The following is a 16,837-nucleotide window of genomic DNA, read 5'->3' as shown; positions in this document are numbered from 1 at the left end:
GGGCTTGAAGGTGAGAGTGATTGGTTGACCAGGAATCTTTGCGTTCTATTCTGGAGGAATGATTCAAACCATTTTAGCACATTTCTAGACAGTCCCATCCTGTCATGGAGCCTGTTCAGTAATTTTTCATGATTTACCGTGTCAAATGCTGATGATAGGTCAAGGAGGATAAGTAGATATGTCTGATTAAGGTCTAAGGCCTGTAGTGCATCATCGACGATATATAGGATCGCTGTTTCTGTGGTGTGTCCTGTTCTGAATACCGACTGGCAGTCGTCTAGTAGCGAGAAGTTAGCAATGTATTGGCTTAGTTGGTTTTGTACACATTTCCCTCTTAGTTTGGCCAGGATAGGAATGTTGGTCACTGGGCGAAAGTTATTCGGATCTGCTGGGTCCGCTGTAGGTTTTTTGATGATGGGGACGACGACCTGTTTTTAGGCAATCTGAAAGGATCCCTTGGGATAGAGGCATTTATTATTTATGTCCATATAGGAATCACGATATGGCCTATTTCTTTGAGGCATTTTGAGGGGAGGGCATCATTATAATGGTTGTTAGGTTTGATGTATGATAGTGTTTTGGCGATGGTATTCTGATCAAGTAGTTTGAAGTTATCCCATTGTGCCTTGTTTTTTGTCTTATTATGGGTAATTTCCAAGGTGGTATTGAACGTTGAGGGTGTTTGGTTGTTCGTATTGCCAATGTTGTCAGCTTCTTTCCTGAGCTTTCTTTCCAACGTGTTGGCCTTCTCAGTGAAAAATGTTGAGAACTCTTCACAACTTAGTTGAGTTTTTGTAGTTTCTTGGGCAGTTTTGGCCAATTTATTGGATTGCTGTTTTAAAATCTCGAATAGTTTCTGAGGTCTGTTTTTGGCATTATGAAGTTCAGATCTAAGAAATTCCTTTTTGGAATTTAGGATCTTTTTGTTGTATTTGTTTCTGATTTTTCTGGGAGATTTCAGTTCGGGGGATGATGGGTGTTTTCTCCATTTTTTTTCAGCGAGTCTTAATTTCCACCTTTCTTCATTTAGTGTTCCACTGAACCATGGATTTTTAACCTTCTCTGTGACACTTTTCAGTTTTAGTGGCATGGTGGTGTTGACTATATTCGTTTTTGTTGTGGTGTAATGATCCGTTAGATCCTCCACATTCTGCAAATTGTTAGGTGGATTTAGGTTCTTCTCACAGCTTTCTACTAGTAGTTCCATATTCAAGTCTTTAGTATCTCACATCCACTTCTTGAGTCTGGTAGGTTGTATGGTCTTGTTCTTTTTCATTGTGTTTATCATGAAGGTTATGGTATGGTGATCTGACCAGTCGCATGGCTCAATTGATAGGATTGAGGTATTGTTGGTTTTTGAGATTATCTAACGTGGCTCCTTTCGTGTGTGCTGACTGTGTGCATGCTTGGTTAAGGTTTAGCTCTGCTAGAAAGTCTTTAATTGCATTAACCTTGTTTGTCATTGTTATTGTTCCAGTATAAGTTAAAGTCCCCTAGAAGAATGTTATTAGTTTCAGTATTAGAGTTGATGGTGATGGGTTCCATTAACTGGTCTATTAAAGCCATATTATTTCCTGGTAGGTGGTAAAGCGCATGCAGGTTGCATATTTGATTATCTGCTGATCTTATCTGGAGATTTAGGTGTTCACAGGATTCGAGTGGTTCAGATAGAACTTGGCTGACTTCTATATCCGATCAGTGAATGCAGGCTACACCACCCCCTGTCTTTTTTAGTCTATCAAGTCTCACAATACTGTACTGCGGGGTCACTAGAAGGTCCATACATGGAGACGAGGATTCTGATAGCCAAGTTTCTGTAAGGATTGTCACGTCAATTTCCTGGTTAATGATGAGGTCAGCTATGTCTGATGCATGTCTTGCTGCGGACCAACAGTTGAGCAGTAGGCATTTCAGTGGTTTCCCTGCGTTACTTGGGTTCAGGTTCTGTGAGTCGGAGATTAACTGGACTTGCTGTAGGTTGCTAAGATTGGGTTTCCTTTCATTTTGTCTTAATGTTCTATTAGCATTGATCTGGACTGTTCTAATTTCCTCCCCTCTATCGAGGTCTGTAGGCTGATACTCCCGTAGTAAAGATAGGGTTTCTTCTTCAGATAAGTAATTACGGTCCCTATCAGGTCGATTTTGCCTTGTGATAAAGGCATGGCCATCTTATTGTCCTTTCTTTGAGAATTAAGTAGTACTTCTCGGATGTGTTCAACTTTGGTGTGAGTGCTTACTGTGATTTCAAGCACCTTTTTCATTGATTGTAGTGTGCTTAGTATATTGCTCACTTCTGTTTGAAGCTCTTTGATTTCTCTTAGAGTCTGGGATGACGTATTAAGGGCACTCGCCCGCTTATTTCTGGATCCTCGTTTTGCGTTCCCGTGTTTTAGTTTTGTTCTCTTCATTGTACACCTTTTATTTTTGCCATTAGTTCGGTTGTCTGCTCCGCATCTGTTTAAGACTCTATCTATGCTTTGTGCTCTTAATGGCATGTTTGGGGATATATATTTTGTGTCTTTCTAGATGTCCTTTGTGTTGTGGTAGAGTGGGGTACGGAAGGGGTGATATCTTCTCTATCAGTTGGTTCCATGTTTTCATTGGATACCATACTCATCCGCGATGACCTGTCAATATGGAGAGGGGTTGAATCTTCCCTCTGAGAAGGTTTCAGGATGACATTCGCATATCGTGTAGCCAATTCTATTCTTCCTGTATCCTTCCTGTCAGTGTGGAGAGGCGTTGAATCTTCCCTCTGAGAAAGTTCCAGGTCTATATTTGCACATCGTGTGGCGAATTCTGTTCTTTCTGTATCATTCCCAGATTGCGTGCCTCCTGTTCCGGTTATGTCTCCTTGATGTGTTGAGTATAGTGGATCCTGAGGGTTTATAGTTGGTACGCTGTCTGTGGTGGTAGCACTGTAGGGGTCTATAGTGTCTTCTTGCGGGGTCAGGTGTAGTTGAGATCTTGAGTTTTCTACACATCCTTTTAAGGTTGAGAACATGTTGTCAATTTGTTCTCATTCGTTGTCAGCTGCTTGTATAAGCACTATTCCGTTCTTATAGATAGTTATGCATAGGCCCGCTCTGCATCTTGGTGAAGGTTTGATCATATGTTTTGTGCCATGTGGGATGTTGGCTATAGTTTTTATGTTAAGCATTTTTGTAATGGCATTGTGCCAAATCACCGTTCTTGTGAAGAATATCAAGTCATTCTCGATAATACCTTTATCTGTGCTAAAAGAGGGGTCAGAGATCAGCGTGTCTGGGTTTTTTCTCAATAGGTTATGTTTGAATTTTTTGGCTGCGTTCTTGGATACGTTTGATGGGTATTTTATGACATGAGCGTTCATGCCTTCTGGCTCTAAGTAGTTGCCCACCATATTTGTATGGTTGCCTGCTTCCACCGTTGGTACCAAATAAACACTTGCACCCAGCCTATCTCTACAGCCTCAGACTGATCCTCAATCTCTCATAATCCCCCAAAGCCTCAGCCCTGAACTCCCTCCTTTCACCATCCCTCTCCCTTCTTTCACCTACCATGTAGTTACAGATGAAACTGACTCGGAATCTATTTCTGCGGAAAGAGCAGGTATTCTGCAGGTGCCTTTGTAGAAATGTGTTTGTGCATGGCAGTAGGGTAATGTTTAAGTTTTGCCTGTGACAGAGCATGCGCTGCTTGTGCATGCACTCTCGTTTGCAAGACATATTTTATAGAAGGGGCTTTGCTAATGCTTGTTTTGTGTGCAGCAAAAGAGGTATGCTCATGTAAGTGCTGATTGATTGTGAATAATGTGAGTGAATTCAGAGATAGGTGAGTGGAGTATGATTTAGAGTGCAGGCTGAGCTGTGTGATCCTGTGGTTGCAAGGTAAAAGGAGAGTGAACAGTGTGAATGCATGGTGATCATTGCAAATACTGCGTGATCGCTGTGATTGCAAGGTGAGCATTAAGACGATGGGTGAGTTGTCTAAATGCAGGCCAAACACTCTGAGTAACTCAGCATTTTTGTTATCCATGGTAGCTAGTGGGGTCTCAGATATAATTTCCATGATGGCGTTGATTAAAGTTGGAGGGTGGAGGAAATAAATAATTTGTGGGTCCTGCAACAAACGTTCAGACTAGTGGTACCTTCAGGCTCAGTTCAAGGTATACAAAACTGCAAAAAATAACAAAGCTTGATGATACTTTTCAGGAAATGCATTGTCATACTGTGGCAGCAAAAATAATTTGCAAATGTAAGGAATAAGCAGAGTGGGGACACAGGAGCTCGAGGAACCGGTGAAAAAACAACAAAGCCTTGTTAACAAGTATGTACTCGTTTAAAGACATGTGAAATACTCGGGTAAGGCTCACATAAGATGCCATGCCAGCCAACCTACAGCAGCTCAAAAACTGCATCTGTGTGTCTTGGAAGCTGCATCAGCCCAGGCTGACAAGCACGATGCAGGTAGGAGATATTGGGAAAGCTACAGCTCTTACAGCCCTATGGACTCACGCCTGCCCCATGCTGTTCAGTCTAAATTCATGTTTAGCTACTCAATAGTATCTCCCTCCTGTCCCCCTACTACTGCAGTTAAATATAACCTCATAGCAGTGTTTATGAAAGCTTATGTATAATGACACTTCACTGTTGTATTTTGTTTACTCCCAAAATTGCTTCTCTGCATAATTTAAATAATTATTGTTTCTAATAATCAACTCTTTGCTTTGTCTATGGAGTGTGTGTAGAGGTTAAAGATAGTTTTTAAAGTACTGGTATTCCGAGGGGCCTGTTGCCAGTGATCGACAAAAAAAAACAGAAAAAAGGAAGATAGGTAAAAAAACAGCAACAATGGTTTTCAACGGTCTGTTTGCCTTGTAGGTGTAAGTGCTGAAGTGGAGAATTCCACAACATGGCTGGAGTCCAATTGTCCAAGAACTATTCTTGAAAACCCTGAACTTTTACCAGGTTCATTTTTTAAGACAGAAGATCCAGGTAGGGGTGTGGCTTGAAGCGTGTCAACCAGCAGGTTCAGACCAGTGCCTCAAGAGTCTTGAACTTTATGGACTGATATAACATCTGCCAATGTAGACGATTAAAGACAAGGAAGACCTGCTGATGCTGGCTTGTGTTTGCTGATAGGTGCACAGTGTTCTAAAGGTTTTGCAAGCAGGTCAGCACACACTGTGGGAGCTCTAGACAGAGGGCATTTCAATAATCCAGCCGAACTGATGTGATGGCAATTGATGAGGACATCATCAACATGTGATCCTTTGTAAATCTGGTGCCACGCATTTTTTTTAAATTCTGTGGTGATGTAGCACAGCAATTTTTCACGTAACACTTTAGTGTGTTACGAGTAGTAAATTTAAGCCTGATTGATAATGATATTGATTACAGTTGCAAGGGTTTTAGGTCCTGTTCTGTTCTGGTAGGCACATAAGTTACGTGCACTACAGCCTTGCTTGTGGGATCTAAAATCAGAAATTAGCTGTGGAACCCTTTAGATCAGATGGCTAGCCTAGAGTTGTGGTGATTCAAATTTTCATTTTAGGAATATCTTTACTTTAGAATGTGCTCCATAACTAAGTAATATTCATTTGTATATCTGTTTTAAAAGAATATGAATTGTTTTATCAGCTGCAATATTTGAATAACAATTATCTAGTGCAGTGCTTGAAGTGGGCTGGTACTCACAGGTACTGAGTACCAGCACTTATTATTTTTTCCCAATTAGTACCGGCACTTTCCACTGCCAAATAGAGTACCAGTATTCATAACTTTTGGTATTTTGTTTTTGGTATTCAGAGAGGCCCATTGAGTTATGGTGGTCCGAGATCACCCCACGATTGGTCTGGCACGGGGCCAGGTCTGGAGAGGCCGTTAAAATGTCTCCCAGGAGAGTAAACAGTGCCTTGCGCAAATTCACTGCACAGAGGGGTTTGGCTTTAGCAGACATGGACTCTTGCATGCCAAGACCACAGGATGTTTTGATGAGGATGGGGTCCACCTGTCTAAAATGGTAATGGAGCTGTTTCTGTTGGACATAGAGTCAGCAGGGTGCAAGTAAGAATGCCTGCCTCGGTCGGTGGCCCTGGGTGTGACAGGTGCCACACCCACAGCTATGGCGGAGTTACCGGGTGATCCACAGGCTGAAGCGTACATAGGGGTACCCTCTTCAGGAGCACAAGAAGGGTGCAAATGCCAATAAAAACAGGAAGTCCTTACGGCAGGACCCTGGAGAAACAACAGCGCCCCGTTATTCCTTCGGGCGGTTGTAAACCTGAGCAAGCGGGGGCTTGCCTGAATATGCTCTGCCCCCTCAAGGGCCGTGAGTAAATGGGTGGACTGGTGGCCCACAGGATGTAAGGGGGAAATTACTCCAAAATGGTTAGCACCGATTGGCTAGGCCAAGGTGCAATTTGGCTCATCAGTGCAGCAGAGCTGCTTGCCCTTGGATTGCCCTTAAGTTGACCCACCATGTTGGCATATTTCTTGTCAGAAAAAAACCTGCAGTAATGTTTTCTCCAACAATTACTGTGTCTAGTGTGTTTATTTAGGAGATTGCTATGTTTTGTGGGTTGGGTAAGTTGCCGATATTGGCACTAAGTGTACCGGTATTCATAACTTTTGGTATCTTTAGCATGCGTCCGCTCAGCTACACTTTTATTTCCACACACCGTATTATGAGGATTGCCCATGCTCAGTAAACACAATTCGATCTGTGGGAAAGGCAAAAGAAAGGCTTGAATTGGCTGTGCTTTGCATTCTAGCCACTAGGCTTTCGGAAAGGAGGCTCTTTTCCACCCTGCATTACTGCCACATCTGACTTTTGAAGCGGGGGGGGGGGTCGGCAGGCTAGGCTTCAACAATCATCTTGAATGGAGGGCCTGAATAGGGCTAAATGAGAAGCCCTGTGCGATGTCCTTTCGTCATCTTTCACAGTTTGAAGATGAGCTGTGCCCAAAGGCCTCTGAGCATGCACCATTTTTTACACTGTAAATTATGATGTGTTGCAGCACAGAGGGTGGCTTGTCCAATGGCAGCTCAAGAAGCACGTTTTCTGGTTTGGGTTGGTATTTGCAACAGGAACAGCAACATTTGTTGTGAAGATTCCCTGAACTAAAAGAGAACCCAGAAAGGAATGCAGTGGGGCCATTGTTCCTCTTTTGAGAAATATGTGATATTTACAGCCATATGCTCACAACGTTTTGGAAGAAAAGAGACAACAACAAACTAAACCAAGTAATAAGTCTTTCCTCTTCAAGATAAGACAATATGCCCTTTGAGCAGGAACATAAGGCTTCTGAACAAAGGCCATGCCCCATGGACCACCCCCATCATCACTCCTGCTGCATGGAACATGTGCTTACCAGAATGCTATTGGTCATGTGAGAGTTTCTGCACATTGTGTAAATTTGAACCAACTAACAAGGGCAGTGCAAGTGTAAAATGGATGCCTGACAGATGATAGAATTATCTTTGTATCTTACCCTACCCCTCGCCACACCCTCAGCCCCGCCCATAGCTCCCATACCCCCACCCACTAGCCACACTCCTATCTCGATTTGATGAGTATCTGCACTTATTTATTCCCATTTAAAGCACTGATCTAGTGGTTAAAATATATGTATTCTTTGAGTCTGGTAGTGATACAAGCATGTAATCAAATACAATCACATTAAAGCACACAAAATGTACAGTCAGTACTAGTGATGTCAATTACTTATGTAAATATCCGTGTCGCCAATACTCATCTGTGAATGCGGTTAATAGACCATATGCCTCAAACTTCCCTCTTCGTGCTTGCGCTGTGCAGGTCACGGTGTTGTTGATTTATTTAATCTCTATTTATTAATACCATGACAACAGCCTGGCACTAATTACAATTCGGTTGAAAGTGATTTAGAAGAATCAAAAGGGCATATCCTTTTCACATCTTAATAATCAAATTACTTATTGTAAATTAATCACACATGCAATTTTCATAAACTCCCAACACCTGCCAAGAATTGTTCATTTGAAGCCAAAAGTAGCATATTGAAAATAAGCATCACGATGCTTTCCATTTAAGAGACACTAAGCGAGATCCTTAGAATTACCAGTCTTACTACATAATCCTGGTGCAAGACCAAACTACCCACAGCAGGGGCTTAGCTATCATTAGTGCAGCAGGTACAGTTGCACCAGGGCCTGGGATGTGATAGAAGAGCTTGTGTACCATAATTGCAGTGTTTCTATTACTAAGCAACTGGAGAATGGGGCTGGTTCATTACTTGCTTAAGGGACTGTTGGGCCTTACTCATAGGAAATGGTTTGTGTATGAGGCCTGTACAGAGGCCCTTCACCAGGGAGCAGACAGGACCCATGAATTGCGCGTTCTGCACCTTACATGGTCCTTCAGTTAAATATATTTATAGATTTTGTATTGTAAGGAAGCCTATCACCTTCGTTAACACAAGGCAGTTTTTTGTAGGTATACAACTACGACTGAGGGTATATGAGAGCATCAATTAATGATTGTGATTATTCACTGGCTCTGATTTTACCAATAATGATGCCATGGCTACAAATGGAATGAGTCAATACTGGGTCACAGAGGGGGACAAACAGGTACCCACATGGGTTTTAATCTTGAAACCTCGAATTGTCTGCCTTTGATGTTAGATATTAATCCATCCCAAAGTACACTAAGCAGCCAATATTTCCTCCTCCACAAGGAAGGCCTGGTAATGTACTAATTGGAAGAGGTGGAAAAGCATGTACAAAGAGGCTGATTTAAAGTTTACCAGAGAGGATACTCTGTTGCATCAGCGCCATCTATGCCAAACTAAAGGCCTGCTCGCATGGGTTACCGATGGGCGGACATTAGATAGATCAACATCAGGGACAACTGCATCTTTGTCACAAGCATGCTTCTCAGACGACCTGATGGAGTAAGGACCATCAGAGGTTTGGCCATTCGACTGCCCGCCCAATTTAGAGAGGGCAGTCGAATGGCCAGTTTTTAATCCTCCTTACCGCCATGAAAAACGTAGCACAAAGGCACCGTAAAAATGTTCAAAATGACCCCCAGAGCACTCCATTAACATGGGGGTCATTAGGTTTCCATTACCAAAATCCCACTTTGCGATTTTGTTTTTGAAAAAACAAAAACAAGTTAAACGGTTGACAGTGCAATTTTAATTTATTGACAGAAACCACAGTGACCGCGGTTCCTGACAATGTTGAGAGATATTCTCTGGCCCAGCGGACATCGGTAAATTCAGACTAAATAATATACACAAAACTCTAAATCAGACCCTAAAATGGGACACACTTAATAAGTTTAAATAGTTTCACAGATCAACACTGAATAGTAATTTACTTGACAAGAATAAGCATGCTGGTTTACCCCAAAAAAGTTTTATTTATGACCAGAGTGTCCACGATTTGCACCCACAAGACGGACCAAGGGTTGCTCCTGTTAATTCCATGCATGGATAACACACCAGATAATGATTGCTACAACTTAGCATAACATCTGTTTCCGAGTGACAAATGTAGAATATCTCTGCAGGACATTTTGGAGCTACATCATTATTGCTCCTTGTAGACTGTCTTTTAGCGTCACCTGGTGCTTCACAAGAAACATTGCTTCCTCGGTTTCTATAAATAAAAAATAATGTCATTTTTTTTAAATCAAAAAGGGGCTCTGCGGTGATTCTAATTGGAATTGGAAATGTTCACTGTGATTGAAAGGGGTGTCGTCCTGGATCCTGTAAGCCTAGTCAACCCTGAAGATGATCTCAGCATTTTTCAGACTAGAAGTGAGCAGGCTACACTCTGTGACATTCTCGAATTGTTCATGTATAGAGTGCAATGCTTGGACTACTGCTCCTACATTGACAGGCAATATTTTGAGGGGAATAAATTCAGAAGATTGTTCACATGGCTGCTCCTCTGCGAGACTGCAAAAGTATAGATGACAGGAGGCCTTGGATGACTCCACTGGCCACTAACACAAGAGCATAAGTGAAATCTTCATTACCCTAGACCTGGGCTCCTCATGTTTTCACATACCTAGCACCAGAGGTCTATCATAATAATGTACAGCCATCCACTATGTGCTGCTCATTAATAATCTGGAAGTGGCTTCCATTATCTGTAATTGGCAGAGTGATCCTGGAAAAGATGGTAAACCTTTCTTGTTTGCTCCATTGATTCACAAACTGCCAGTCATCACAAAACTATTCCTTTTGTAAAGAATTGGCCTCCACCTCTGAGACTAAATCAGAATTAGGTGGTGGTGGGAAGCAGCTTGCAACCTGCTGCAACTTTTGAAGATCAGAGACTTGCAAACAAATGGCTGACTGTTAATGTGCTCTCTTATAATACACTGCTGACTAATTCCATCTGGCCTGTGACACTGATGTGTGTCTGGGTTTTCTTCTTTCTGGACTGGTAGAGGTTGCACATTACTTCTGGCAAAAGTAGAGATTTCCGTTCGCCGTGCAGTCATCACCTGCATTTACAGTAACCGTCATCTCATCAAAGCGGGATTTTGTTTCTGAAGTTAAAATCAATGACCCCCTTGCCATACAAGTTTTCTCCCATGACGTGAAGGTCGTTTTGTTGTTTTCACTGCTCCTGACCTCCAGCCTTTACTTGGTGGTGATGGGGAGTAAAACATGCCATTAGTCTTCCCACTCATTAGAGAGGGCAGACAAATGGTGAAATCACTGACGGCCAATACACTATTGGGCAGTCGGAGGTGTATATCGGCAGCAGAGACAGAGTAGCTTCTGCTGTCGACATACTAATGGTCCACCCATCTCCTAATAATAATAATAATAACATTTATAAAGCGCATGGTTACGCCATCTCGGCGTGTCCCCGCGCTAATTGAGAGGGAGGTGACAGAATACCGATAACAGAAGACTACCTTGCGTTAAATAGTGAACAGGTGGGTTTTCAGCATCTTTCTAAATTTAGTTTCAGAGCATTCAAGCCTAAGTTTGATAAGGAGTCTATTCCAGTTCTGAGCAGCCAGAAATCTGATTGAACGACCTCCCATTTTGGCCTTCTTACCTTGGGAATTACCAACTGCCCTGTCCCGCTTGATCTAAGAGACCTGCAAAGAACATGCTTAGTAACTAGGTCTCTTAGATAAGCCGGGCCCACATTTTGTGGTATACAATGACATATAAGGAGCGCTTTGAACTTCACTCTTTTCTTGACTGGGAGCCAATGCAATGAGTCAAGAGCCTTTTTTGACGCTGCTCTCCTAGGCTGCATAAGAGCCAACCGAGCGGCGGTATTCTGTAGGACGTGTAGTCTCCCAAGGCCCTTTGTGGTGGCTCCCAGATAGAGGATGTTCCCATAGTCAAGTCGAGATGTGATCAATGCATGTATCATAGTCTTCCTAGCACCTAATGGGAGAATATCCAGTGTTTTCCGCAGTTTTTTTAATTCCCCAAAACATTTCCCCACCACTCGTCTGATGTGTCCATCATATGAGAGAATAGGATCCACCCAGATCCCCAGATTTTTCGCCTCGGTACATGGGGTAGGGGTAGGACCCAGGCTCGGAGGCCACCATTCCGAGGTCCAGCTAGAGTGATTGCCTCCCACCACCAGCACCTCCGTCTTGCTGCCATTCAATTTCAGGCAATTCTTATCCATCTAGGAGGCAAGCTCCTGCATACAGGCTCTGAAATTAGATGACGCCACCTTAGGCATCTGGGAAAGGGAGATCAGTAGCTGGGTCTTGTCAGCATATGAAACTACATCTACTCCAAAGTCTTGCACAATCTCCGCCAGAGGAGACATGTATAAATTGAACAGGGAAGGACTGAGGGCAGAGCCCTGAGGAGCTCCCTGTTCCAGTTTAATATCTTCGGAGTATTGTGCACCCTGCCTGACCTGGAAACTGCGCCCAGTTAGAAAAGCTTTTAACCACTTTAGGGCCGCACCCGAGACACCACCTTTGTTCAGACACTGTAGCAAGGTGTAATGTGGTCTTAATGTGGTGGGTGGACATTCAGGCGTTTAATTACAAGCCCCTTGAACCGCCCGTGCGTCACTTTTAATATGGTAAATAAATTACACCGGCCGCACAATGGGCTTGTAAATAAACCCCGCAGTTTTGTGAACAGCACACTCCGTTGCTGTTATGATGAAGTATTCTCTCTCCCAAACTCTAAATGGGGTCCTAAGACCTTACTAAACTATTCACCATCTGCTCCCACGTAGGAATTTTCCCTCTTTGCTAAAACTGCCCATGAGATGGGCAAGTAATTGTGGCACTGTGTGGATTTCATACTAAGGAGTGATTTCTAATGCTCTGGAATAATGCAGACAGTCACTGAAGTGATAAAACTTTTAGAATCCCTGTAGATCAATTTTATTGTAAACATATATGTACTACCTATGTAACTCTGGCGACCAACCCGCAAGAACCTGTCTCACATATGATCCTGGAAACCCACCTGGGCTTGGGAATGCACATATACTTATATCAGGCATTACTGGTGATGCTGGAACACAACTGGGCTACCAGCAGAAAATAGATGGAGCACATAAGGAGGAACCTAGCTGATGAAATGATGGTAGAGTTAAGGCCTATCTCAAGAAGATATCCATTGATGTCTAGTCTAAGCGAATACAATTCAGTTACCTATATTACACGTTCCAGACTCTTTTACAATGGTAGGTAATACCTGAAATATGTTATATACATTTTTATTAATGTATGGATTTATTGTTATTAATCTAAAACTAACCCTGTTCTAATCTTATTTATTTACGAGGATTTTCATTATTTTGCTTATTTGAGCTCTATTCATTTTTGGTAAACCTGACACTATTTTAATTGCTACCTTCTTACATTTAATTATTATTTTTCCTGAAGGCTAATACTTGTCCTTTTTTAAATGAAATTAATGTTCCTAATTATACAACCACCTGAGCCATCCAGTTTTTTTCAATAATTTGTTTTTGTAAAAGTTACCTTTTAATCAGGTGCATTAGTTACTTTTTTTCGCCCTTTATATATTTGGCAAGGGAGTTGGGCACCTGTGAAGCTCCTTATTATCATTTTTAATGCAATTCCTACCCTGGATTTGTTTTTTATTACTTACATTGATGAAGTCGTGGTTCACTATGTATTTGTAGGTGAAGTATTAGCCACTGCGGTGTACTGACTGTGACGTAGTGGTGGATATAATTGAAGGCCCAAGGGCCCCATCTACATCCTTTGTGGTTCTAAGGCACCCCTCGCATGGTACACTTTAATATTTGGATAATACTTTAGTGCATTTGACATCAGAAGTGCCAGCATTCAAATTTCCAGTGTAGTCACAAAAGATCCCATCTGGATTTTGAGGTGAGCCTCTGATTATGAGTTCGGCAGTTCGCGAAGAGCCATACTGCGGTCCAGGAACCACCCAACCCAGTTGTGGTCCTACGAAAGTGAGCTCGGCGGTCCAACCAGAGTATTATGAGATTGTTGGATTGCCTTTGCAAAGACTGCCGGCAAACCGCTGACCCCACCAGCAACCCACAGAGCGCTGCAGCTTTGGTCAGGGTAAAGTAGTTGCCAAGGGCAGCACTGAGAAGTTTCACCACCGTTCGTATTACAAGTGGGCTATTTGACGAGCCGACCGCGGTGGTGGGACTACTGTCTTCAAGTAGGAAAAGGAAGGATTTGGGGTGCATACTCACCCCTTTCCTGTTCTTCCCATCAGAGTTCGATGTGGATCCCTTTTTTCCAGGATCTACCTTAATAGCAGCATCTTCACCCTGAAGAATATGACCCTGTTTGTACCATATTCCCATTGCCTGGACTGCCCACATATTGGCCTGACTCTGGCAATGGGTAGGTGGTATTTTTCCACATATATCATGCATATGTGTGAACTCGAGACAAGTGCAGTCAAGATGCTCACACAGACATCAAAATATATGGAAAACCATTGACCATTGCAGCAAGACTGCCGCAGCCACGCCCTGAGCACCACAGTCAACTCGTAATACAGCAGTCAGAAGACCGCCAGCACTGCTGTCTTCTAGAGGCCGCAGCAATTGGGCGGTCAGACTGGCAAGCTCGTAATCAGGCCCTCATTTTGCAAATGGATCATTGTATTTGGAAAGTAAAATGCAGCATAATTCATGTTGCCAGACTCTCTTGAAGGGGCCCCTGGCCAGGGTTAATATGGGAAGCACCAAAAGGACAGCCTGTGCCTACCCCATACTGGATTTGGACTTGCGTTGGTTTTTCTCTCAGTAGGAAGGAAGCTTTAGGTGCAGACTAGGAATCTTTAGTGGGTATATAACTGAAGGAAGCTTTTACAGGGGCATAGCTATCAATTGTGTAGCAGGTGCAGCTGCACAAGGCACCAGGCATGTTAGTGGACCATAGGGGACCACTGACCTCAAACTGAGCTGTATTATTATCCAATCAGTGGAGGGAGATCATATGTTACCTGTATGCACCATAGACCAAAACACTGGTGCTACACCGCTGAGCCTTTCCAGGGATGACTGTAGGAGGAAGGTGCCTGGGAGGCACAGAAGAGCTGTCAGAATGTTTAATAAATAGCTTTTACCCTCTGTACCTTTACATATATCGTTTTTTTGTGTATTTGTTTTAAAAAGGCATTTAGCCAAAACCAGGGCCAAGACGTAAAAATGTGTTCAGTAAGGTAAAATTATATTGAACAGGCCTTGTGTCTATAGGGAGAATTGCTTCCGTGTGAAAAGGTATTGTAAAATGCAATCTGTGAATGGTGTTCTCTTCATGACATATCATTTTACTGTGTGTGCACGTGTGTGTAAAAGATCGAACTCTAATCAAGGAAAAGTGTTTTGGCACTGCGTTTTTCTATAGACAAAACAAGGTGCCCCATCCGCCATGAAAAACAATACCTACATGCGATCCTAAATTATCATAGGCAGAAAAAAAAGTGTTAGACCCCCTCATCCATACAAAGGGTATGAAATCACACTTTTTTCACCATATCTTGGCAATTTTTTCGACAATTAATTATGGTACATCTGGAATTGTCCCAAAGGTTAATGATAAACGCAATAAATATACATATTGCAGAATAGTATGATCGGCTATGTTAATTAATTGTGGAGAAATGTTCATGACATTAAAAATAAAAAGAGGCTGTATTCAATATTTTGTTGCTGTGTCTTATGGAATGTAAGCATCATTAAAGTGGTGGGAAGACACATTCATTGGTCAATACAAGATATGGATATATAATTCCACATGGTAACCCATAGTACTAATCATAAAAGGGAAGATACAATTGCTAGGCAAAGTTTATTATTTCTATAATTAATGTACATCTTTAATAATAGGAACTTCAATCACCACATAATCGTCTGGCAACTAAGGGGGTCATTACGATTGCGGTTTTTCCGCATCCTCGGGGCCGGCGGAAGCCACCGCCGGCCCCGAGGATGCGGAAAAACCGCAGCGGACTGACCAAAGACCCACCGCCACATTAGGATGGCTGGTGGGTCCTGGTTTCCGTCCACAGCTTTTCCGCCGCGGTCAGATTACAACCGCGGCGGAAAAGCTCTAATATGGTGACGGTGTCTTCCAGACACCGTCCACCATATTAGGATGGCCAGTGAGTTATGCTTTTCCGCGGCGGGTTTTCCGCTGTGGAAAAGCATACAGAACTTCACTGCGGGGGCCCGTTGCGGGCCCCCTAGGTGAAGGGGGGTGGGGGTGCACATGGGGGGTACCTATGGTACCCCCCTGCATTTGCATGCAGAAAGCGGCAGGCACCGCGCGGTGCCTGCCTCTTTCTGCATGCAAATGCAATGCGTGCATTTTTAACATTGCCGCGGGTGCAGCTTGAAGCTGCCCCCGCCGCAATGTTAAAAATAGAGGATGTGACCGCCAGGGTGGCAGTCACATCCTAATTGCACAGGAGGGAACTCCGCATGCCATGCGGAGGTTCCCTCCTGCTCTGGGGTCGCGGACGGACGCAAGTCCGTCCGCCATCCTAATCGACCCCTTAATGCGGTCCGGTGGCCAGGGAAAATGGGGTAATGTATTTGTGGTCATAAATAGGGGGGACTGAGTCCACCAACTAAGTAGTGTATTCTAACATATATTGTGGCAAGTGAGGCGCATATCAATGTACATTTAAAAATGGGATTGAAAGGGGGCGTGGCCAAGCAGCATGGCCGACAGGACGTGAGCTCCTTCGGCTCCCTGCCGGCCGCCACTAAAATCCTGAATAATAGATCCTGTCAGTCCACCTAAGACACTCCTACGATGCTGCCCCGGACCCGGACCATCCTGTGCTCCTCCGGTCCCGCTTTGGGAGCTGTGGGTGTACGGATCGCCGCCGAGCTTGGTCCTGCTGCTCTGCTGCCACCGGCTTTGAAATTGAGGCCGGGGATCGCGGCCTGACTCGACGTCCGGAGTTTCCAGACACGGGGGGACCCATTGCCATCGGGCCCCCCGCAGTGAATTGGGCGCTGGAGCGGCGTAGCGACCATGGTGACTCGGGCGCCTTGGAGGACCGGTCCTAACAGCCGGCTGTGGTGGTAGCAGTAGCCGCCGGTAATCGAGGCCGGGGATCGGGCCTAGCCGAGAAGGAGCAGCGGAATTGCCGGGAGACCCCCACTGTCATCCGGGGGGGCCGGTAGAGGCAGAAGTGAGGGCGGGACCCTGGACTGCCGCACCAGCCGGCTCGGGAGGTGGAGAACGGCCCGCCGGTGCTGGTGGATGTGGCGGCCTGCGTCTGGTCGGGGCGCCTGGTGTGGGGGGCTGCCACTCGAGGCCGGTGATCCGACCTGAAAGCGTCAGAACAGCGGACTGACCGGAGACCCCCCATTGCCATCCG

Source organism: Lissotriton vulgaris, chromosome 6 (genome assembly GCF_964263255.1).
Source record: "Lissotriton vulgaris chromosome 6, aLisVul1.2, whole genome shotgun sequence".
In the NCBI taxonomy this organism is placed as follows: domain Eukaryota; kingdom Metazoa; phylum Chordata; class Amphibia; order Caudata; family Salamandridae; genus Lissotriton; species Lissotriton vulgaris.
The sequence above is the reverse complement of the archived record's forward strand: the minus strand, read 5'-3'. Positions refer to the sequence as shown.